The sequence below is a fragment of the Vombatus ursinus genome, unplaced genomic scaffold (assembly GCF_900497805.2).
Source record: "Vombatus ursinus unplaced genomic scaffold, bare-nosed wombat genome assembly UNPS02014807.1, whole genome shotgun sequence".
In the NCBI taxonomy this organism is placed as follows: domain Eukaryota; kingdom Metazoa; phylum Chordata; class Mammalia; order Diprotodontia; family Vombatidae; genus Vombatus; species Vombatus ursinus.
This window is the reverse complement of record NW_020954585.1, coordinates 49,911,501-49,935,396: the sequence shown is the minus strand read 5'-3', so window position 1 is coordinate 49,935,396 and position 23,896 is coordinate 49,911,501. Positions and strand designations below refer to the sequence as shown.

Here is a 23,896-nt window from a genome sequence, read left to right as displayed (position 1 = left end):
TAGATCATTGTATTGCTGAGAATAGCTAAGTCATTCACCACTGTCCATCATACAATATCACTATTCCTGTGTACAATGTTCACCTGGTTCTGCTCACTTCACTTTGTATCAGTTCATGTAAGTCATTTCAGATTTTGCTGAAATCATCCTGCTTGTCATTTCTTATAGCACAATAATATTCCATAATAATTATATATCATAGCTTGTTCAGCCATTTCCCAATTGATGGGCATCCCAGTTCTAAGTCACCACCAAAAGGGCTACTACAAATATTTTGGAAAATCTCTTTGGGATACAGGCTTAGTGTCAGAATAATGTTTTCAAACGCATAAAATAGAATGCATAGGATTACAAGGAAAACCAATTATATTGAAATACAGTTATTCAAATATATATACATTTATATGTGTTTAGTCACATATATTTATATAGATATATGTGAAAATGAGTTTTTGGATTCCAAGTTAAGAAGCCCTGGAGATAGTCTTTAATTCTATGATTGCTATGGAAGGGGACAGAAGGGACTACAAAAAACAAATGCCCATACTTCATTATTTGGTTGTGGGTTGGCCCTACCACTAACCAGTGAGATTAGGGAACTGAGTGAGAGGGGCTGGCCTGGCAAGGGAAACATGACCAATGAGCGTCTGGAAGGCTGAAATGAATCCTAATAACTTAGTGATTTCTACAAATCTAAAACTAAAATTCTACAAATTATAAAACTTCCCATCAAGTACACTCAGCGTGACTGGCCACAAGTTCAAGAAGGCCTTTTGTGAAACCACAGTTAAAGATATTATCCACTAATGTCACTTAATGTCCTTTATCCAAGGATCCACGTGATAAACTCCTGCTTGAGTTTTAGTTCCAGGAAAAATCAGGTCTTTGGATGTGACTGCAGTGTATCTCCTCTTGTCAGGAAATGAAAATTATATATCCTTTTCTGCTTAGCTGTTAGCTATCAGAGGAACATTTAGTGCTTACGTGTGATATAGTATGTACAACATGGGACTGGTTATCTGGATAGACCTGAGTACAAGTCCTAAGTTAGATACTTACAGTGCAAGTTACATCACCTCTATAGACCTCAGTTTCCTCATCTGTAAAAGGAGGGGGTGGGACCCAATGGCTTACAAGGCTCTTCCAGCTCTAAAATCTATGATCTATGTTGTAATTCACCCAGTGCTGGTGCCTGAAATTATCTATTCTTTTGGTTTCCTCTAGATGGACTCCATTCTTTCTTATCTTAAAATGTCTTGTCTTTTGTTTTTTAAATTGACAGCCAACTCATATCTTATCAGAAGCAGTAAGGGGACAAAGCCTAAACACAGTCATTGGCAATCAGGAAGGTGGCCAAAGACTGGACTCAGCACATCTGTGCAGACTAAAGCAACACCAATATAAAGGCTTCACAACTTATTTCCAGATTCTGCATCAGTCATCCTGCAAATAAAACCTACCCAATATGCCAGGAGGGCATGTGACTGAGCAGGAGATGCAAACTGGATGTTTAAAGATATAGGAAATGTCAGTTCTGAGCAGTTTTTCCCCTTTCTCTCCCTGCCTCACCGGCTTTACATAATGGAATTTCAGAGAGCTAGAGAGGACTTTAAACATTTCCTTGACCATTCATTTTGTACAATTCAAATTGGAATGTAATATTGTATATTGTGATTATCTGTGTTTAGTCTTATTTCTGTATTAGACTATAAGTTTCAGGGACCATTATTTTATGTAAGCTTTGTGTTGGCTTCAGGTATCTATAGTATATGTTCTGTATGCAGTAGGCTTTAATGCATGTTTCTTGAAAGAATGGGTAAAACTTAACAGAGGAAGAAAATGAAGTCTAGTGAGTGACTTGCTCAAGGTCACCTGGAGAGTTAGTGGCAAAATCAGGATCAGAACCTAGGATGACTACTCTAGGACTCTTTTAAGTTAGGTCTCTATACTCAATCCATCTCTCTCTCTCTCTCTCTCTCTCTCTCTCTCTCTCTCTTCATATATATATATATCATCATCTATGCCTTGCGTGCTTCTACTATTAGATGTAGTCAGCTAAAATCGAAACCATTCAAATTCCCTTATGGTTATGGAAACAGAATCACCAGTAGGCAATCTCATGCATTGTGAAGGTTTTGTCTATGGGAGGGCTATGGGAGAATACAAGAGTCTAAAACAGAGCTGATAAAACCTCAATAATTATGATTAGATTCTGCTTAGTGATTCATAGTGGGACCTTTCCAGCTTAGAGGAAGAGAATTTGCCAGTTTAGAATATAAGTTTCTAATTGGAAGGAACCTTAGGGATCATATTTATAGAAGGGTCATAGGATTTAGAGCAGGAAGAGACCTTAGAAGTCAGAAAGTCCAACCCTCTCATTTTATAGAGGAGACAAATGATTCTCAGAGAAGTTAAATAACTTCCCCAAGATCACACAGGTAGTATGTGGCTTCTGGGACAAAAATCCATATCCCTGACTCTAAATTTAGCATTCTTTTCTATGTGCCACTGTGCCTTGCCTACCCCCATATTTTGGAGAGGGCGTAGTAGCCCAAGAGATGAAGTGATGTGTCTAGAGTGCCTCACTTAGTGATAGATGCAGGATTGCAAACTAGGTGTCCTCACTCTCAGCTCAGCACTATCTCCATTATATCCTGCTGCTTTTCTTCCTTTCACCAAAGGCACATCCCAGTATCCAAGAGCCTAGTAGAGTGTACAGGCTTCTTCAGCATGTTGTCACAAACTAGCAAGACCCATGAATGTCAGAAGAGTGGGCAGCAAGAAAAAAAATCACATCTGTCAACCTTCTTACTGCAGGCTCAAAACTGCATGAAATATTTTGCTTTAGCTGAAGGTACCAAGTAATTATTAATTTCTTCATCTGTAAAATGATGGTTTGGTCCAGATAATCTCTAAGGTCTCTTCTAACTCTAAATCTATGAGCCTAGATCATATGGGGTTTGGCATCTAGTAATAGGCCATCTTTATTAAAATGAGCTGAGATTCTCATCCTACATTTCCATTTACAGTAAAATATGAAATTAATCAATCTGCCCCTGCTTGTGGGAAAGTATGAAAGAAACTCGTATCTGTAGCAGTCCCTTCTTAGCCCAGGACAAACTTGAGCTAGCTGGCTTCTAAAGCAGCTGCAGTAGGAATAGCAGCCTGACCCTATTCTATGTACAAAGTTATGTCAGTATTGAGGTGGCACAGAGAATAGAGCACCAGACCTGGAGTCGGGGAAATCTGAATTCAAATCCAGCCTCAGACACTTACTAGCTGTGTGACCCTGGGCTAGTCATAGCCTCAGTTTCCTCATCTGTAAAATGGAGATAATAATAGCACCTACCTTCCAGGGTTATTGTGAATATCAAATGAGATAATAATTGCCTGGCACATAGCAAATGCTATGTAAATGTTAGCTAGCTATTAATATTGTGTCAAGTCATTTCCATGTTTGAAAAAATTTACAGTCTCCCCTCTACCCATAAATACATACCCCTTCTCACCATGTAGAACAAATTGAACCACAGAGCAATAAGATGGAAGCTACTTCAATCAAAATACATTATCTCCAGTAAAGCATCCTACAGGCTCTGCATGAAGACCTTTAGTGATAGGAAACACACCATCTCCAGAGGAAGTCTATTCCACTTTTGGACATTTCTAATGACTCAGCAAGTACGCACCTATTGATTGAGTTGTATTCTTCTTCTCCAAACCTTTTCTTTTCTTTTGTTTTTCTTTTAATTTTTAGGCAATTGGGGTTAAGTGACTTGTCCAGGGCCACACAGCTAGTAAATGTTAAGTGTTTGGTCTGAGGCCATATTTGAACTCAGGTTCTCCTGACTTCAGGACTAGTGCTTTATCCACTGCACCACCTAGCTGCCCCTTCTCCATACCTTCTGCCCATTGCTCCTGCTTTGGCCCTCTGGGAACAAGTCTAGACCCTTTTCCACATGACAATCCTTGAAGAGTACTTGAAAGCAGCCATCCATGCTCCATCATCCCTAAATCTTCTCTTGCTGACCAACTGCTATCCATGGAATAAGGTAGCCAAACTAGCTGAAGCAGCAAGGCATCCTGAGGGAGAGATGGGAGGAAACATAGGCTAGTCAGATCAAACCACCAATACCACTTTAATCATCACCTTCCCTCAGACCCTGATGGAGACAGTCCAGGATCCTGTGCCCAAGAGGCCCAGAAACAGCAATATCTTCCAGACCACTAGCCCTACTTCCAGCCTAGCCCTAAACATCAACCTTTGTAGAGATGAAGGCTGGTAACTGCTTTTATAATTATAGGCCTTGCCCCTGCAACCATAGTTACTGAAAATGCAGAAAAGAAAGTTTTCACCACCAGAGTCCTTGGCACAGTCAAATAGTTCAAAATCAGAAATAGAGAATGGTTTTTATTAGTGGAAATAACATTAAAGATGTATTACCATCTGTTTTTCTGCTGTGCCCCGAAGACCACAGATCCTTTCCATCCAAATTGCTGTGGAAACCTCTTTTTATGCATTGTTTACCCTATTACAGGGGTTCGTAACCTAGGATCTATGAATTTGATTTAAGCATTTTTTTTGGACAATTATATTTAAAAAATAGGTTTCCTTTGTAATTCTATGTTCTTTATTTTTTATGCATCTAAATACCTTATTCTGAAAAGGTCCCCTAAGTTTCACCAGACTGTCAAAAGGGACTATTACACAAAAAAAGTTAAGAAAATCTGTTATGTTAAAATCTGAATTCCTTGAGAATAGAGCCTGTGTTTTCTATTTGTATCCTCAGTACATAGTACAGTGCTTTACACATGGTGAAAACTTAATAAATGTTTTTTTTTTTCATCCATCTATCCATTCCTTGATTGTCTCGTCCAGTTCAAGTGATCCTTGATCATGTGTCATAATAGTAAGTTCCTTATATGGTCTTTATTTTTGATCAATCTTCACTAGTAGTAAATGGTCTGTAAGCAGAAAGGTGATATTAAAAGAAATGATATTTAAAGGAGGACCCTATTAAAAGCTGTGACAGTAGAAAGGATGCTGGATTTGGAGATAGAAGACCTGGGTTCAAATCCTTACTCTGTTCTTAATATCGATATGACCTTGAGCAAATTCCTTGGTTTCTTTGGGCCTTTAGCTGTTCATCTATAAAATGAGGGGGTTGGGCTAATTAGAGTCTAAGTTCCCTTGGGAGTTTATTTTATTTTTTTTTCATTTTGTTTAAATTTTTATTTTTACGTAGGGAAAAATCAAATATACATTTAACCCAATTTGGTTGCAAGTTCTTTAGCTTTTGCCTTTTCCGGCTTGGCAATAAGAGCCACTGATTTTGGACCCAGAACATTGCCACCCCAGTGACGACGGATCTCATCATATCTGTCGTTGTAATTGGTTTTGATGGCTTCTACAAGCTTAGCCAATGCTCCCTTATCTTCAGGGTTAACCTGTGTGAAGGCAATGCTTGTGCACGTCTTTCTGTGAACTAAGCGACCCAGCCTGGCTTTACCGTTGATAATACAGTAAGGAACCCCCATTTTTCGGCACAAGGAAGGTAGGAAGACCACTAGCTCAATGGGGTCCACGTCATGTGCAATCACTACCAACTGTGCTTTCTTGTTTTCTACCAGGGTAGTAACAGTGCTAACACCTGCTCTGAGGACAGGTGGTCTCTTAGTGGGGACATCTCCTTTGCCAGAAGCTTTTTGTTCAGCCCGAGCCAGCAGCCTTTGCTTCTTATCTTGCTTTGTCTCAGGTCTGTACTTGTGAGCCGGTTTAAGCAGTTGAGTAGCTGTCTGATGATCCAAAGCCTGGGTGAACTGGTTAATTGCTTGTGGCACTTTCAAACGCTTATAAAGGACAGACCTTTGACACTGCAGTCTGATGTACCGAGGCCATTTGACAAATCGAGTAAGGTCCCTTTTGGGCTGGATGTCCTGACCAATGCCAAAGTTCTTGGACCGCTTCTCAAACAAAGGATTGACCACTTTCTTGGCCTCCTGTTTCTTTTCTACAGCAGGGGCTGGAGCCACCTTCTTCCCCTTGGTCTTCTTCCCCTTTGGCATCTTGGCCAGCTGAACGAGCCGATATATGATATTATGATCCTATGATCTTTCTTGAAGGAGATGGGCAGTAAATCTGGCTTCTTAAATAGCAATTGTTGTTCTTCAGTTGTGTCTGACTCTTTGTGACCCCATTTGCGATTTCTTGGCAAAGATACTGCAGTGGATTGCCATTTCCTTTACCAGCTCATTTGCATGTGAGGAAACTGAGACAAACAGGGTCAAGTGACTTCCCCAGGGTCACACAGATAGTAAGTGTCTGAGGCTACATTTGAACTCAGATCTTCCTGACTCCAGGCCCAGTGCCCTATCCACTGTTTTAAATAGTGATGATAATATAAACAGCTATAATAAGCACAACCTACAATCAGTTATATTAAAATGGGGTCTATGAGCTTGGGAGATGAGTCCAGGTTGTTTGATATTTAACATCATTTTATTACCCTCTAGACATATTTGTATATGTGGGAATTACACTAGGAATGCTGTGCTATGTAGTATCTAAGGACTACCTAACTGAGTCTTTCTGTTATTGTTGTAAAGCAGTTCATTCTCTTGCCTTTGACAGATGAGCCAGATCCAAGACTCACCATCTTTGTATTATTTATATATGAATCTTGTATTGTTTACTCCTACCAGTAATAGAATTTGCATGTAATTTGATCTTCTAAGGGATAATGTCAATTTAAATAAGTAGAGAAAGCTAGCTAGGTGATGAATTCGGCCTAGCTGGGGAACGTGGAACTGTCCTTTATGGTCTTTTTATGGAATAAAGAGATGTCATATGACAGTCCATTGAAGGAACTAGGTATGTTTAGCTTAGAGAAGACTTAGAGGGACCATGATAGTGGTCGTGAGGATTTAAAGGACTTTGAGGTAGCAGAAGACTTGTTTAGATTGGCCTTAGGAAGCATGTAAAGGGTGGAATTTAGAAATAGGCGAATAAAGGTTGGACATAATTGAATTTCCTAACATTTACAGCTCTCCAGAAGTGAAATGGGCTTCAGGAGGTAATGGGAATGGAGGTAGGCCTTCGTGGTCTTCAAAGAAGACTGAATGACTTTCTGTTCCGTATTTCAAGTTATCAACAAACATTTATTAAACACCTAGTAAATGTAGGGTCAGGCACTGCCATTACTGCTGGGGATAACAACAAAGGCAAAAAACAAAAACAAAAAACCAGCCCCTGCTCTCAGTGAGGTCACATTCTAGTGGAGGAGACAACATGCAGACAACTAAGTCCAAATGAGGTACATATAGGATACATTGAGGTCGTCAACAGAGGGAAGGCAGTATGTTGTAGAAGGAATATTCATTCAGGTATGGGTTGGGTTAGATGGTCTCTAAGGTTCCTTCCTCAGGGGAGGTAGGGAGTGGTGCAGTGGATAGAGTGCTGGATCTGGAGTCAGGAAAGAACCGAGTTCAAATCTGGCCCCACACATTTACTAGCTGTATGATCCTTTAACCTCTGCCTGCCTCAGTTTCCCCAAATATAAAATGGGAATAGTAATAGCACCTATGGCTGAGGATTGTTTTGAGGATCAAATAAAATAATATCTGTGCCCCTGTGCTGGCACAGTACATGGCATACATACTTACTAAATGCTAGTTTCCATCCCTTCTTCCAATTCTTGGATTCGTTGATTCTGGTCATCTTCTGAATGTTCTATAGTTTGTCAATATCCTTCATAAAGTGTGATACCCAGAAGTGACAACATTCCATTAGGGACATAGGACCAGAGACAGAAGGGACCCAATTCAAAGGCAATCTAATCCAATCCCTCATTTTACAGATGAGGAAATTGAGGACTAGGGAAGCTAAATGACTTGCCCAAATTTCAAAAATAATATGCGTCAGATGCAGAATTTGAACCCAGGTCCTTATCATGCTCCCCTAGCTGTGGTTTGAACAGAGCACAGTGAAGTGGGATGATCATGTCTCTCTCTCATTCTGCACATGATAACTCTCTGAATATAGCCTAAGATAGCACCAGCTTTGGGGGAAGTTATGCCGCACAATTCATACTGAAACTACAAGCCACAAAATTCTTAGGTCTTTTTCACATGAGGTGCTTTCTAGCATAGTTTCATAATCATGTGAGGTTAGTACTACAAGTACTATGCCAATCTAACAGAAGAAGAAACTGAGGCTGAGAGATATTGTCCATAGTTATAAAGTTAGAAAATCGCTTTAAAAAAATGAGTCATTCCCTGTGTAACATTAAGTGTACAGGTGGGTAAGGACAGAACTGGTAGGTTTTTAAGAGATTCTATTATAGCATCAAAGTCACTAAAGACCAGACTAAAGAGCTGTGGACAGGTGTCCTGGCCAACCAAGGAGAAAGGAGACTGAGCTGAATTTCTTTAAAGAGGAGAGTTTCCTAAAGGCTGGTTCCAGGTTAGAATCCTGAGAGAGTAAAGAATTCTCTCTGTCTCTGTCTCTGTCTCTGTCTCTGTCTCTGTCTCTCTCTCTCTCCCTTTCTCTTCTCATCTCTGTTCTTCTCCTCCTCTTCCTTCCTTTCTCTATTTACCTCCCACCTCTCTCTCTCTGTTTCTCTGTCTCCCTCTCTTTGTCTCCCTTTCTTCTACCTCTCTCTTTGTTTCTCTGTCTCTTTCTCTATCTCTCTGTCCTGTCTCTCTCAGTCTCTCTCTCCCTCTGTCTCACTCTATCTTTATCTCTCCCCACATCCCTCTCTTTCTTTTCCTCCTTGTCTGCTTCCATTGCCCGGCAGGCTGCAGGGTCCCAGCTGTAAGCCAGCAGCAAGCAGATCCAGAATAAACAAATAATCTGCTCCCCTCCTCCACTCTTGGAGCTCTGACAGTACACACCAGGCCCACTTCCCCCCAAGCCAGTATCTGTCCAGCTCTTAAGTTAGGCTTGACGTGGCTTAATGGAACAGGCCAGGGAAGCCTGGTTAGACAGCTATTTCAAGTTACCTTTGTAATTAGGGAAACCTAGCCACCGGGGGTAGGAGAACTGCATTCCAAATCATTGTGCCATATTGTAGCAAGTGAGGTTACATTGTGCTGGAGTATTTAAAGACAGGAAGATTTCTGACTGGTGATTTTATATGGCTACAAGATCGGCTACAATCCTGTGGTCGCTTGTAAAAGAATTGACTTATTATTAACCTGGAATGAGGAAGACCTGATCTCAAATCCCATCGATGACACTTAGTAGCTTTGTAATCATGAGCAAACTCACTTAACCTCCCTGAACCTCAGTCTCTTTATCTGTCAAATTGGGATAATAACACATGTAATACCTACCTCATGGAATTATTGTGAGACAAAAATGAGATAATATATGTAAAGTGCTTTGCAAGCCCTAAAACATCATATTAATTAATGCAGTAAATATTTTGGGCTCACTCTCCCCACCCACACTCTGACTAGCAGGCTGGGGTGCCCAGAGCACTACTTGCTACATCTCTCCTCATGGTTCTAGGGGTATGGAATGACCTTATTAGCCTCTTCACCCTTTTCAATGAAGAAGCTTAGGGGAAGCTCAAATCCTCTGAGTCACTATGTCAGAGTAAGACCAGCAGTAATGGCCTGAGGTCCCTTTTCCTTCTGGTAGGGAGTCTGAATATCAATTAGCCACTAGTGCCCTAGAAGTCTTCCTTATGACATCATAGCTGTCCTTTTTGCTTTAACAGTATTCAACAAGAGAACTGAGGAACAGAGGGAACTGTGGCAGAATGCTAGTATATATGTGTGTATCCACCAGGGCTGAAGCAAAGGGGATCGACATTCATATGGAGTCAGTGCTATCCCCACAGAAGTCACTTAGCACAGGACTGAGGCCTGTGAAATGTGATTCCCTAACATAGAAGGAGGCTGTGACAATCATCAAAGGGAAAGGAGTCAGAAAGTGAGCAATAGGGAAATATAAGGGGGGGAAAAAGACTGAAATTATGGAAGATCTCAAGAGGAGGAAACTCAAAGACCTTGAGCACAAGCAGATAAACCAAGAGAGAAGATATTATTAATAGAAGAGAAGATAGCCTCCAGGTCATCTAAATAAATCCAGTTACCTATGAATAAATAGTACAAGAAAAAGAAAAATGAAAAAGAATTAATACTGGATGAGGCAAAGAACGTTAGATTCTCAGAGTAGGATATTCCTGAATGGTTTAATAGAGAATTGTGAAAGCAGAATTTATGATCTGCATAGCAAAAATAATGGATAGAATAGAAAAATTTGAATTCACAGTAGCAAACCTCATCAATGAGACAAAAGAAAAAACAGTGGACTGGTAATGCAAATACACAGAAGTAAAGGACAATCTGGAATAAGAGAAGAAAAAAAGAAAACTATCTCCAGACAAGTAAAGTATTTTGATTTTGGAGACAGGATATGTAGAGATAACTTAAAGATTATAGGTCTCTTGGAGAAACAGAAGTTAAAAAACCTGAACACCATAATGAAAGAAATAATACAAGGGAACTCTCTACAACTTCTGAACATAGAAAACAAAGTGCCCAGATCCTCTCTAGAAAAAGTCCTATGTTGCAGGCTCCAAGAATTTACTCAGAACTCTCTGGAGAAATGAAATCTAGAATGATAATTATAAACGAGCTGTCATTTCAAATATTTCTGGAGCACCGATGGGGTCATAGGTGCTTTTAAAAAAAAGCAATTATGCATATCAAATTTTTTTCTCTGTGAATAGTCTCTGGTAACAGTCATCATAACAGGTGACATGTTTACAGTACTTTAAGGTTTGCATGTTGTTATTTTTCAGTAGTTTCAATTGTGAACAACTCTTCCTGACCCCATTTGGGGTTTTCTTGGCAAAAATACTGGAGTGATCTGCTATTTTCTTCTCCAAAAGGTTTGCATAATGCTTTACATACATTATCTTATTTGACCCTCCCAGATAACATATAGTATTTTATACATGGTTTCTCATTTGATTCTCACAACACCAGCTTAGTGTAGTAGATAAAATACTAGATATCAGGAAGACTTGAGTTCAAATCCTACCTCAAATACTTACTAGCTATGTGACCCTTGGTAAATCATTTAACCTCTTCAGGTCACGGTTTTCTCATCTGTAGAAGGAGGAAGTTGGATTAGATGACCTTTGAGGTCCCATCCAGCTCTAAATCTATGATCTTATAATCCTTCTGATAGCATTCCTGACAGTTATCCAACCTCTTCTTAAACCTCTCCAGTGATGGGGAACTTAACACCTATTTTAGCAACCTATTCCATTGATGAACAACTCTAATTATTAGAAAGTTATTTTGTTTATTGAGCTGAAATCTGATTCCCTGCAAATCCAACTAGTTCTAAGGTACTAAATCAGTCCTTTGGATCAATGCCTTTCAAATATTTGAAGATGACTATAACATGTCCAATTAGTGTTTTCTTCAAGCTAAAAATCCCTTTTCTATCAATGAATGAGTCAATAAGCATTTATTAAGCATTTTCTATGTGCCAGTCACTGTGCTAAGCTTAGGAACACAAAAAAAGGCAAAAACAGGTCTAGCTCTCATTCTAATGGGAGAGATAATATGCAATTTATTACATATAATCATTTCTTGTAGGAGATGTCTTCTAGAACCTTTCTGATCACCTTCCTGGTCATATTTTATTAGATTGACATTGGTTGATCAATGTCCTATTTAAACTGTGCTCAGAAACTGACAAGAATTATATAGGATGAAAAGGTAGAAATGAGATGTAATCACCACTGGTGAGAAAGTGTCCTTCTGCACCCATGACATCACTGTTCTATCAGAATGGAGTGCTCAATAAATATTGATGAACTGATTGGCTATTTTAGGTTTAGTGTTATGGGTTCTCCTCTAATGAAATGCAATAATACAGTTTATTATCCATTCAATCAATAAATGTGTATTGAGAACCTGTATTTTAAGGCAAAAGTAGTATTTCACCTGCCCTCAAGAAGCAAACATTCTCCATTTAGGATTTAAGTATATAAATATTAAGATTTTAATAATTAAAGCTGTCACTTTTGCTACAAAGTAAAGTTGGCAAAATCATTTGAAGTCAGCAAAAAATTTGTTGTTTTGACAGACCAAAACTTTTACTTGTAGTTCATTTAAAGACCAACTTTTAAAAACTGAGATTTTGCATTCCTTTGGTTTTGGGACCAGGTAAGATCCTCAGAAGCATCATGGCACAGGAAAAAGAGTGCTATACTTGGGAGAGTGCTAGCCTTAGAGTCAGGAATCTCAACCTCTAACTCACACTGGCTGACCCAACATTATTAGGGAATGCAGTTTTTATTCAATCAACTGTTCTGGCTAAGAAAGAGTTACCACGTATACCCTTCCCATGTTATTAAATTTCAAAGAATTTTAATACCAAAAAAATACATTTAATACTAGAATGGCACTGCCAGTATTGACTCTTTCTTGGATCATTGAAGATCTCACAGTGCCTCAGGGTCTTCATTTTGAACACTGATTTTCATTGTACCATAAATGTATCAAAGTGCCTCTTATTAGAGAGCTCTAGTTAATGGCTGCTGCCACATAACAGAGGCCCACTGTGTTAGAAACCATTCATGATCTTTAAAGTGGCAGCAGAGTGTTAAAGAACACAAGACATGGAGTCCATGCCCATCCCATGATGGGATCTTGACTCCATCAGTTACTAGCTAGGCAAGTCACTTAATCTCTCTGAGCCTCAGTTTCATAGCTTGGTCAAGTGCAGTATATTATAGTATTGTTGGGGGGGTGGTTGGTCCCCTACCCCCCACACCTTCCAATTGACCCACACATACAGTTGACTAGTCACAAATAACAAATAATGAGGTGTTAATGTGTTAACAGGGTCTTAATAGCCAGTGATTAATTTAGAAAGTGTGAACACCTTTTTTCTTAGTTAATCAGAAAGGGTAACATGATTAGTTGGGCTAAAAATGAGCCACACCTTTGGGAGATTTAAATAGTTAAGCTGTACGGAGAGTTTGTTAGTTTGAGGGAATGTGGGCTACTTGTGGAGAAAACTCTTGTAAGACTTTTCTGTGAAATACTTTTTGGTTGTTGAGTCGTTTTTGAGTTGTGTCCAACTCTTTTGTGATCCCATTTGGGTTTCTCTTGGCAAAGATACTGGAGTGGTTTGCCATTTCCTTCTCCAGTTCGTTTTACAAATGAGGAACTGAGGCAAACAAAGTTAAGTGACTTGCCCGGGGTCACACAGCTAGTAAGTGTCTGAGGACAGATTTGAACTCAGGAAGTGGTCTTCCTGACTCCAAGTCTGGCATGTTTTCTACTGAACTATCTAGGTGCCCTGTGAAATACTTTATACTGTAAGATGAGAACTTCAATCTATGGAGATTTTTATTTTGTCTTCCACCCAACCCCCTCTGGAGGCATGGAGTGATGCCCTCAGAAAAAGACACCTCAACCAACATCTGCAGAGTCAATTTCAGAGAGCCCTAGGCACAGGAGAAGGATCTGAGACACATATTCCAGACACACAGAAACATGGAGGCAGTCACTAAAGGGAAGAAATACCATTGAGGAATATGACCTACAGCAACAGAAAAGAGAGCCAGCTATGTACTCAAGACAGAGATTGCCCTAGTGATTGAGAATCATTCTGAAGAGGAACAGATGGGAGCCCACATGAGCAACCCACCCAATAAAGGCATTGCACTTAGGAGACAGCTTTAGGAAGACTCCTAGAAGATAAAATGCCTTTGGGCCCTGGAGTGGAGTAGTGAGAGATCATCTAATCCAACCCCCTTATTTTATTGAGGTCAGTCCAGGCCTCTTTCCACCAAAAGAAATAAGGTCACAGCAAGTAAGAATGTTAATACACATTTCAAACTATGACCCAAGTCTCTAGCAACGTCCTTCAGGCAACAGATACTTTCTGCCAGCAGATGCTGCCTCCTTGCTATGGGCAAGTGTGGGAAGAGTTAGGGAACGTTTTGCGAGCCAAGAGAACATTTTGTAGGCAGATGATTTTAGGCTGGGCTGGATGTAAAAAAACTCTGAAATTTTAGCTGGAAGAGACTTTCAAGGTCACCCAGTCAGAATCCCTCATTTAACAGACTAGGATGCCTAGGTTTAAACAGATTATGTCCAAATCACACAGTTAGATGGTGACAGATATGACTAGAACTCAGATCTATCTACTCCCAGGCCATCAGGGCTCTTTCCCATGACACTCAGATGCCTCCTACAAAGTGAAAGCATGGCTGGTTATGGCCAGAAAGATGCAGAGCAAACAAATCTTCCTGAGTTGGGCTTGGGATTACTTCCCAGTACTCTGTTCTCAAGACTCTTTTTTTCCTTAGGCCTTGTGTCTTTTCAGCTGGACAAGGGTAAAAGGGAATAGGTAATGCTCACTCCTGGAAGGATGAGTAGGCCCATTTGAAGATTGCTATTAGGGCCCCAACTTCAATTGAATAAGTTTCTGGGTGCTATTAGTGAGTCAGATGAAGATGCTTGTTTCTTGGCTGTGGGAACATCCTGATTATAACTCTTCCTTTTCCTCCTATAGGGTAGAATAATTCTTTCTATTTTGAATTTAATGGGCCAGAACCTCATTCTACCTCACTCTGTGGGGCATCTATGGAGAAAATTGAACATTGGCGCTCTAGTCCGTTGCCCTAAAGAAGAATGATCATAGCAGTAGAAGCCTGTATTACTCAGGAGAAATTCTCAAATAGCAGACACATTTTAGCTTCTAGACAAAATATGCCTCTCAGAACCATAATTCCTGACTCTGGCTTTGCAACATGCTAGGTCATGTGTTCTTAACCTGGGGTAACTTGTTTTTGAAAAATATTCTGAAAACTACATTTCAATATAATTGGTTTCTCTTATAATTCTATATATTTTATTTTGTATGTTTAAAAGCATTATTTTGAGGAGGCTTCTGTAGACTTCAGTAGACTGCCCAAGGGGTCTTTTGCCTCTTTTTGTACCCCCAGTGCTCAGCATGAAACTTAGCATGTAGTATATGCTTAATATATGCTTATTGATTGATTGACTGACTGAAAGGGGTCCAGAACACAAAAAAAGGTTAAGAACCCCCCATCTAGGTCATTGCAGGTTAGCACAAGGGGTATTATGAATTTTCACAAAAGCTCAAAAGATATGTTTAAAGGTCATAGATCTTAGAGTTAGAAATTAATGCAATTAGTTCAGTTATAGATAGCATGGAATAGAAACATACCTGTGTGTTCTTTACATCTAATGCAATGGTGTTTATTGATCATATACAAACTTTGAGGATTTTCCCCTCTAAGACTGACACTTTTGTGATGATAAACTAGGCTGTCTTTTGTCTTAGTTCTTACTCAGCCCTTAGTCATTGAATGGGCATAGCCTCAGACAAACTGAGATCTTTGAAAGACCTTAATTTAGAAAGGTCAAGGTCACCCACTGCATCCTGGGCCACCGCCAGTTGTCTTGACTTTGTCTTGCCACTGGACTTTGGTGACTCTGGAGGAGAGAGTGAGGCTGATGATTTTGCACAACTTTGCCTTTCTTACATCCAATTCACACTCAAATCATGTCATGGGTCCTCTTTGAGAATGAAGGATAAACAACAACCACCGCTACCCAAACTGCCAGTGGGTACACACCAAGAAGTTACAAAGATACACAGGCTAATCAGTGCCATGACCACTCAGTTTCTCAACTGTTTGTTCTGGTTCCTGAAACAAAGCAAAACACTAAGGAGGTAGTTTTGGGGAAATCAACTCTGCCTAGAACTACAGTCTAGGTCTGAGTGACCCCAGGAGATAGGGGAAAGATGTTTTATACTTAAGAAGAAGAGAATTAGAATCTTTTTAAACTGTACCAATCCAGAGCAAACAAATCCACTATACCTGGAATACATGAATCAAGACCAAGGTAGATAAGGACATATTAAGGGTGTGATAGGCCAGGGTCCATCCCCTCCCTCAACCCATTGTAAATTAGGCTAGTTCTTTTCCTAAAAGCCAACTAAGCTGTCCCTGAGATTTGATCAGCCCAAGGGGCCAAGGCTAAAATTGCCTAGATGTTGAAATGGCTTGCTAGTGATTTTAGGATATATATATATTTTTTAATCTTTTTTTTAATTAATAAATTTGTTAATTTTTTGTTTTCAACATTTACTTCCACAAGATTTTGAGTTCCAAATTTTCACCCCATCTTGCCCCTCCCCCCACCCCAAGATGTCATGCATTCTGAATACTCCTTCACCTAGTCTGCCGTCCCTTTTATCTATCCCCCCCTTCTCTTATCCCCTTCCCCTTTAATTTTCCTGTAGGGCAGGATAGATTTCTGTACCCCATTTCCTGTATTTCTTATTTCTCAGTTGCACGTGAAAACATTTTTTTTAAAACATGTGTTTTTAAAACTTTGGGTTCCAAATTTTCTCCCTTCCTCCCTCCCCACCCACCCTCATTGAAAAGCCAAGCAACTCATTATAGGTTATACATGTGCAGTTATGCAAAACACTTCCATAGTAGACGTGCTGTGAAAAGCTAACTCTATTTCCCTTAATCCTTTCCTGCCCCCCCATTTATTCTACTCTTTCTTTTGACCCTGTCCCTCCTCAGAAGTATTTGCTTCTGATTACCCCTTTGCCCAATCTGTCCTCCTCTCTATCATCCCCCTACTCTCTTGTTGCCTCCCCCCCCATTTTCCTGTAGAGTAAGACAGATTTCCATACCCAATTGAGTGTGTATGTTATTCCCTCCTTAAGTCAAATCCTATGAGAATAAGATTCACTCATTCCCTCTCACCTTCCCTGTTTCCCCTCCACTGTAAGAGCCTTTTCTGGTTTTTTTGTGACATAATTTACCCTATTCTACCTCTCCCTTTCTCCTTCTCCTAGTATAATCCTCTCTCACCTCTTAATTTTATTCTCCAGATATGACCTCTTCATCTTCAACTTACCCTGTGCCCTCTATCTATCTATCTATCTATCTATCTATCTATATACATACATATAATTTTTTCCCTCCAACTACCCTAATACTGACAAAGGCCTCATGAATTACAAATATCATCTTTCCATGCAGGAATGTAAACAGTTCAACCTTAATAAGTCTCTTATGATTTCTCTTTCCTGTTTACCTCTTCATGTTCCACTTGAGTCTTGTATTTGAAAGTCAAATTTTCTATTCAACTCTGGTCTTTTCATCAAGAATGCTTGAAAGTCCTCTATTTCACTGAATGACCATTTTTTCCCCTGAAGGATTATACTCAGTTTTGCTGGGTAGGTGATTCTTGGTTGTAATCCTATCTCCTTTGCCCTCTGGAATATTATATTCCATGCCCTGCCATCCCTTAATATAGAAACTGCTAAATCTCGTGTTATCCTGATTGTGTTTCCACAATATTTGAATTGCTTCTTTCTGGCTGCTTGTAATATTTTCTCCTTGACCTGGGAACTCTGGAATTTGGCTACAGTATTCCTAGGAGTTTTCCTTTGGGGATCTCTTTCAGGAGGAGATAGGTGGATTCTTTCATTTTCTATTTTGCCCTCTGGTTCTAAAATATCAGGGCAGTTTTCCTGATAATTTCTTGAAAGATGATATCCAGGCTCTTTTTTTGATCATGGCTTTCAGATAGTCCAATAATTTTTAAATTCTCTCTCCTGGATCTATTTTCCAGGTCAGTTGTTTTTCCAATGAGATACTTCACATTGTTTCCTAATTTTTCATTCTTTTGGATTTGTTTTACAGTGTCTTGATTTCTCATAAAGTCACTAGCTTCCAATCGCTCCATTCTAATTTTTAAAGAAGTATTTTCTTCAGTAATCTTTTGGACTTTCTTTTCCATTTGGGCAATTTTGCTTTTTAGGGCATTCTTCTCCTCATTGGCTTTTTGGACCTCTTTTGCCATTTGGGTTAGGCTATTTTTTAAGGTGTTATTTTCTTCAGTATTTTTTTTGGGTCTCCTTAAGCAAATTGTTGATTTGTTTTTCATGATTCTCTTGCATCACTCTCATTTCTCTTCCCAGTTTTTCCTCTACTTCTCTTACTTGCTTCTCAAAATCCCTTTTGAGCTCTTCCAAGGCCTGGGACTGATTCATATTTTTCTTGTAGGCTTTGGATGTAGGAGCTTTGACTTTGTTGTCTTCTTCTGGTTGTATGTTTTGGTCTTCTTTGTCCCCAAAGTAAGATGATATAGTCTGACTCTTTTTGTGAGGTTTGCTCATGATCCCAGCCAATTACTTGAGTTTTAAACTCTTTGTTAAGGTAAGAGTCTGGTTCCAATGTGGAGAATGTACTGTTCCAAGCTTAGGGGGTTTGTACAGATGTTTTCAGAGATACTTCTAGGGACCTGTAAATTCTCAGTTCTTCCAAGGTGGTATGATAAGGGGTGAGGTGTTTCCTCTCCACTGCCACAACAAGCTCTACCACGTCAGCGCTCCTCGCCCCAGGACCTCCCTCAGAACTGTGACCCAGATCCAAGCACAGGCAAAGCAAGAGATTCCTGCCTCAGCTCTGGCAAAGAGATCCCTGCAATCCCCCTCTGATGAGTCACTTGATTCCCCCTCAGTCTGTGGGCTGGAAGCTTAGGAGGCAGCCGCTGCCCCAGAGGCCGCACTCGGGACTTATGGCTGAGACCTAGATCCTTCTCTCACCGCAGTCACAGACTTTTCCCACTCATCTTTTAAGTTGTCTTCAGCGTTCGTGGGTTGAGAAGTCTGGAAATCACTGCAGCTGTCCATGATTCAGTCCTTTGAGGCCTGCTCCAGGTTCACTGCAGCCTGCGCACCCATGCCAACCTGCACTCCTCTCCCCACCCGGCGCGATATGCCTTTCCAATCAACCATCCAGGCTGTGTTGGGCTGGAAATTAGTTTCACTCTGTCTTTTTGTGGGTTCTGCTGCTTTAGAATTTGTTTAGAGCCATTTTTATAGGTATTTAGAGGGATTTGGGGGACAGCTCAAACAAGTCACTGCTTTCCCTCCACCATCTTGGCTCCCCCAATTTTGGGATATATTGATATGGTTTTCTGTACACCTAAGGGCATAAGTCTACCCACATGGGGTCAAAGCACTTTGGGTTTGGTGGACATCCCAGGATCTCTCAAGTCACCATACCCTGTCCTGTTGACCATTTACCATATGGAGGTCAGAGGGGCTGGATCTACTCCAGTTGGAGGGCTGTATGCTTATTGAGTATCCCTTATATGTATGGTATGGTAAACCTCCTTTTAACTACTGAATGGCTTATAAGTCCTGCTACAACTTGTGTTTCAGAAACATGAATTTGTTCCAACCTAATTGACATGTTAGGAAGCACATTGTAGATTTTGAGCATAATGCAAGTTTCAAGAAATCAAGCCTGATTTCTTCCAGGAAGAATAGTTAGAAGGCAGAAAATGGTACCACTTCACAATAACTCATGAGCTGCAGACAGCTCTTCTGAGTCTCATTTCTACAAGCAAACTTCAGGTCTTTGTCAAGGTCAAGTGTCATAATTATTGTGGATCTTCTGGTGTAGTAGGAGCAGTGAGTGGAGAAGGAGTGGTCCATATTGTCCCCAGGCTATTTTTCTTGTGACCTGCTGAACTTGCATCCTGGGGTGCAGGACCTCTGTTTATCATAGCATGGTGTTTTTTGGGAAAGCATATGTTGCATTATAGCAGAAATGACTGTATCTCATTTTGGTCCAATGTTGTATCTCAACTGCAAGGGGACTAGCCAGTGTCAGGTTCAGCTCACTACATGGGGTAGGTGGAATTTCGTTGGTGTCCTATAGCGACTGTGCTTCTGTAGCTGTCATTCTAGTGAGTACATTCTTAACACGACCTTCATGAATTAAAAAATATATATTTGAGTAATAATATTTCAATATAATTGGTTTCCTTTGCAATCATATGTATTTTTCTACTTATCTATCATCTATCTTTTTTTCTGTCTATCCATTTATCTATTGTTTATTTATTTTAAGTCTGGATCTGGATCCATTTCTGACCCAGCCAGTTCACTCCTCCTTAGGCAACTCATTGGACACTCCGAGGGGCTCACCATTTTGGTCACAAAAGTTTGAATGCCTAACTGGCATGGCTCAGAACTCCTGTGCTCAAGAGATCCACAGACCTCAGACTCCCCAGTCAGTGAGTCAGTGAGTCAGTGAGTCAGTCAATAAACATTTGCTAAATGTCTACTATGTGCCAGGTATTGTGCTAAGAGTTGGGGATAAAATGAAAGGCAAAAGGCAGTTCTTACTCTTAAGCGGTAAGAATTCTCACTCACAATCTAATGGAAACAACTATGTACAAACAAGCGGTTTGCATTATAATACAGGATAAATTTGAAATAATCACCAGAAGAAAGAATTAAGGTTAGGAAAAGCTTCTTATATACACAAGATGGTATTTTAGCTGGGACTTGAAGGAAGGCAAAGAAGCCTGGAGGTGGAGATGAGGAGAGAGAGGATTCCATACACAGAAGGCAGTCAGTGAAAATACCCAGAGGCAGAAGATGGAGTGTCTTGTGCAAGGAGTAGGAAGAAGGCCAGTGTCACCAAATGGTAGAGTAGTGGAGGGCTATAATGTATAGGAAGAATGGAAAGTAAGGAGAGGCCAGGTTATAAAGAGCTTTGAATGCCAATGAAAGGATTTTATATTTGATCCTGGAGGTAATAGGGAGCCACTGGAATTTATTGAGTAGGGGACGACATGGTGAGCTTTACTATTTTTTAAATTTTTTTATTATTTTTTTGAGCTTTACTCTTTCAAATCACTTTGACAGCTAAATAGGGTATGGACTGGAGCAGGGAGAGATTCTCAGCTGGCAGACCCACTAGTAGGCTATTGCAATAGTCCAGGCATGAGATGATGAAGACCAGCACTGAGTGGCTGCAACATCAGAGGAGAGTACCCTTCTCCCTGTGTTTATGCAAGAAATGCTAAGAAGGTAAAATCGACAGGTCTTGGCAAAAGGTTGGATGTGGGTTATAAGAGAGACTCTGGGGATTGATTACAGATGAGCCACCATGTCTGGCTGTGTTTTATTTTATTCATTACTCAGAAAAAAAGCATTATTCAGAAGCTTCTCTAGACTGCCAAAGGGGTTCATCACACAAAAATGGTTAAGAACTCCTGATCTAGTGGTTTCTGCCTACCTGTTGGGGGAAGAGGCATTCTCTGTCCAGATTGTAGTAGGACTTCAGAGATCATTTCACTCAATTCCATTTTTTTTCAGATGAGGTTCAGAGAAGGGAAACCATTTGTCCAAAATCACAAAAGTCATAAGAAGCAGGGTCAGAATTTGAACTCGAGTGTTTTGACTCCAAATTCACTACTTTTTATACTACGTGGCAGTGCCTAGGTTTATGGATTCCTAGGCCTGTGAGCGCTCTTTCCACGTCACCTTAAAAAGTAAATACAGGAACCTATATCTAATTTCTTACTGTCTTAGGGTGGGGGGAGAATTTGAAACTCAAAACTTTCAATAAAAATGTTAAAAAATTGAAAAAAATAAATACAAGCCTATAGGATGTTTGGGGTTATGAAAGGCAGAATAGTACACTGAAAATAGTAATGAATTTAGAGTCACAGGCCCTGAATTCAGATCCTATCTCAGACGCTTTCCACCTAGGTGACTTTAGGAAAGTCATTTATCCTCTCTGGGCCTCAGTTCCTCACATGTAAAATGAAAAGGTTGCAGTACATGGCCTCCAAATCTAGATCTATGTGTTTGTAATTCCATGAAGGTTGTGATGCTGTTCTGCTCCATTCCTCTGGCCCTGGCTCTCCCTCTTCTCTGCCCCTAAGGAGTGTGGATCATTGTTTGTCCTTGTCTTGTTAGAGCAATGTTTAATAAATTTGATACTTATTAGCCATCCTGAACACATTACCTAGAGAAAATTTTCCAGATCTTCCTTCCAGCAGTTTTCCTGCCTGGCTTCTAAGGGGTTCTCTGAGGGCCTTGGATAGAATGTTAGCAAAGGCACCATCAGCTTCTAATATAAATAAAATAGCAACATGTATGAACAGATGAGGGCTGAATCTTAACCGAATCAAAAACAACGCCCAGCTATGCCACCCTGCTGACACAGCTGCTTAGAATGGGCCCTCCTGGTTCCCAGAAGATGTGTTAATGACCGGGAGGAAGGTGGCTTTCCCCATCCCCCAGAATTCAAGGTCTGCCTGCATCACACAACTGCTTCTTCCTTAAAATTATGCTGACTTTAGAGAAGCTGGGTAGTCTCAGGAGCAGGCATTGCTGTCAGCATCACATAAGCATCCCTCTGCTCTACTCTGGTCCAGGAGGGGGAGGTGGTGGGATGCTCCAGGGTTTCTGTGTTACAGGGGAGGCCCCTCTGACAAGAGTCCCAGTCCCTTCCCACAGGAAGGAGCTCCCAGAAGCCTTTTCTCAGTAGTCTTAGACAGAGGTTAGTAACCTTTCAGATGCACTTTGGGTTTATCTTAAATTTTTTTTTTAAAGAATTTGACAGACATCAGCAAATCTGATTTCCATATACAAAGAAAAACAGAAAAAGAGAATTGTTTGTGAAGTTATAAATCTCAATTATATACAGCTTCCTTTTAAAAGAAGTATATAATAAATTTAATATGGTAATTCCAATGCTGACCTGCTTGCCTGAGCTTCCTTCTCTCTTCTGTGCATTTTATAAATGTTTCCTTCACTCTCTTTTCTTCTTCTATTTTTATTTTGGTGTCATTAAACCTATTTTCCTCCCCTTCCATCACCAATCTTTCTCTCCTAAAGAAAACAAACTAGTGCCCTTGTTTGAACACATAAATGTAGTCAAGCAAAACAGCTCCACATATTGGCTGTATCAGAAAATTCATGTATTATTCTGCCTCTATTGGCCATTGCCTCTTTGCCAAGAGGTAACAAGCATGCTTCTTCATCCTAGGTCTTCTTTCTTTGCCTGTATCAGACCCATCTTGTATTGCATTCAGGTAAACACTAATCACAGAGTAACTGCCTTCGACTAAGTCATTTCTTCCAATATCCAACACAGCACAGAAGTGGCCCTGGGCTTTCCAAGACTGTCTATATTGCACATGCTCTGGATGGTCTCACCATGCTGGGAAGGTTGCATTTACAGTATCAGTGACTTGAAAAAAAGTCTGTTTTTCAAGGACCAGTTGAGTTAAATTCAGAGAGGCTGATCACTGGAAGGTTGGCCACTAGGGCATTGCATTTTTGTCTCATGAATTCACAAAGATTAAGAATATAAGGGCATGTGTCTGTCTTTGAGTCAAAGACCTACAGTCATAAGGGACCTTAGAGGCTATTTAATTCAACCTCCTCTTCATTTTATTGGAAATTGAGGCTTAGGGAGGTAAGTGACTTGCCCTAATTTACACAGGAAGTAAGAATCAGAGATGAGATTTCAACTGAGGTCCCCTGATTTTTTCTTAACCATATCTATGGTTTTATTGACATAGGAAATGCTACTAATATAGATCCATACCTACTTGTCAACCTGCAGAGAGTTACCTGAAGTATAAGGGTCAAATAGCCATTATGTGTCAGAAATAGGATTTGAATTAATGTCTTCTGGACTCTGAGACTGGCTCTCTATCCACTAGGTCACACTGCCTTTAAGATTTACCAAGTATGTTCCTGACAATACTTCTGTTGAGTAGGTAGTTCAAATATTATTGTACCCATTTTACGGATGAGTAAATTTAGTCTCAGAGAGATTAAATGATTTACTCCAAATCACAAAATGAGTATTTGTTAGAGACAAGATCTGAACCAAATCTCTCTTAAGTCCAGTGCAGTTTCCATCTCTGTGCCAGTAGAATATTTGCCCCCCCAATGAAATCAAGAACCTTAATGTATTAAAACAAATGTATTAATCTGTCTATGTTTTCTCTACCTTATAGATTGTAAGCATTATGAAGG

General features: G+C 40.0%; 1 long non-coding RNA gene and 1 pseudogene across 1 annotated transcript in view; one reads left to right on the top strand and one right to left on the bottom strand.

Moving 5' to 3' along the window:
• LOC114052349 overlaps positions 1-23,896 on the top strand; it is an 88,319-nt gene that overhangs the window by 24,544 nt on the left and 39,879 nt on the right. The gene's annotated exons all lie outside the window — the stretch shown is intronic.
• On the bottom strand, positions 5,266-6,072 carry LOC114052348 (annotated as a pseudogene).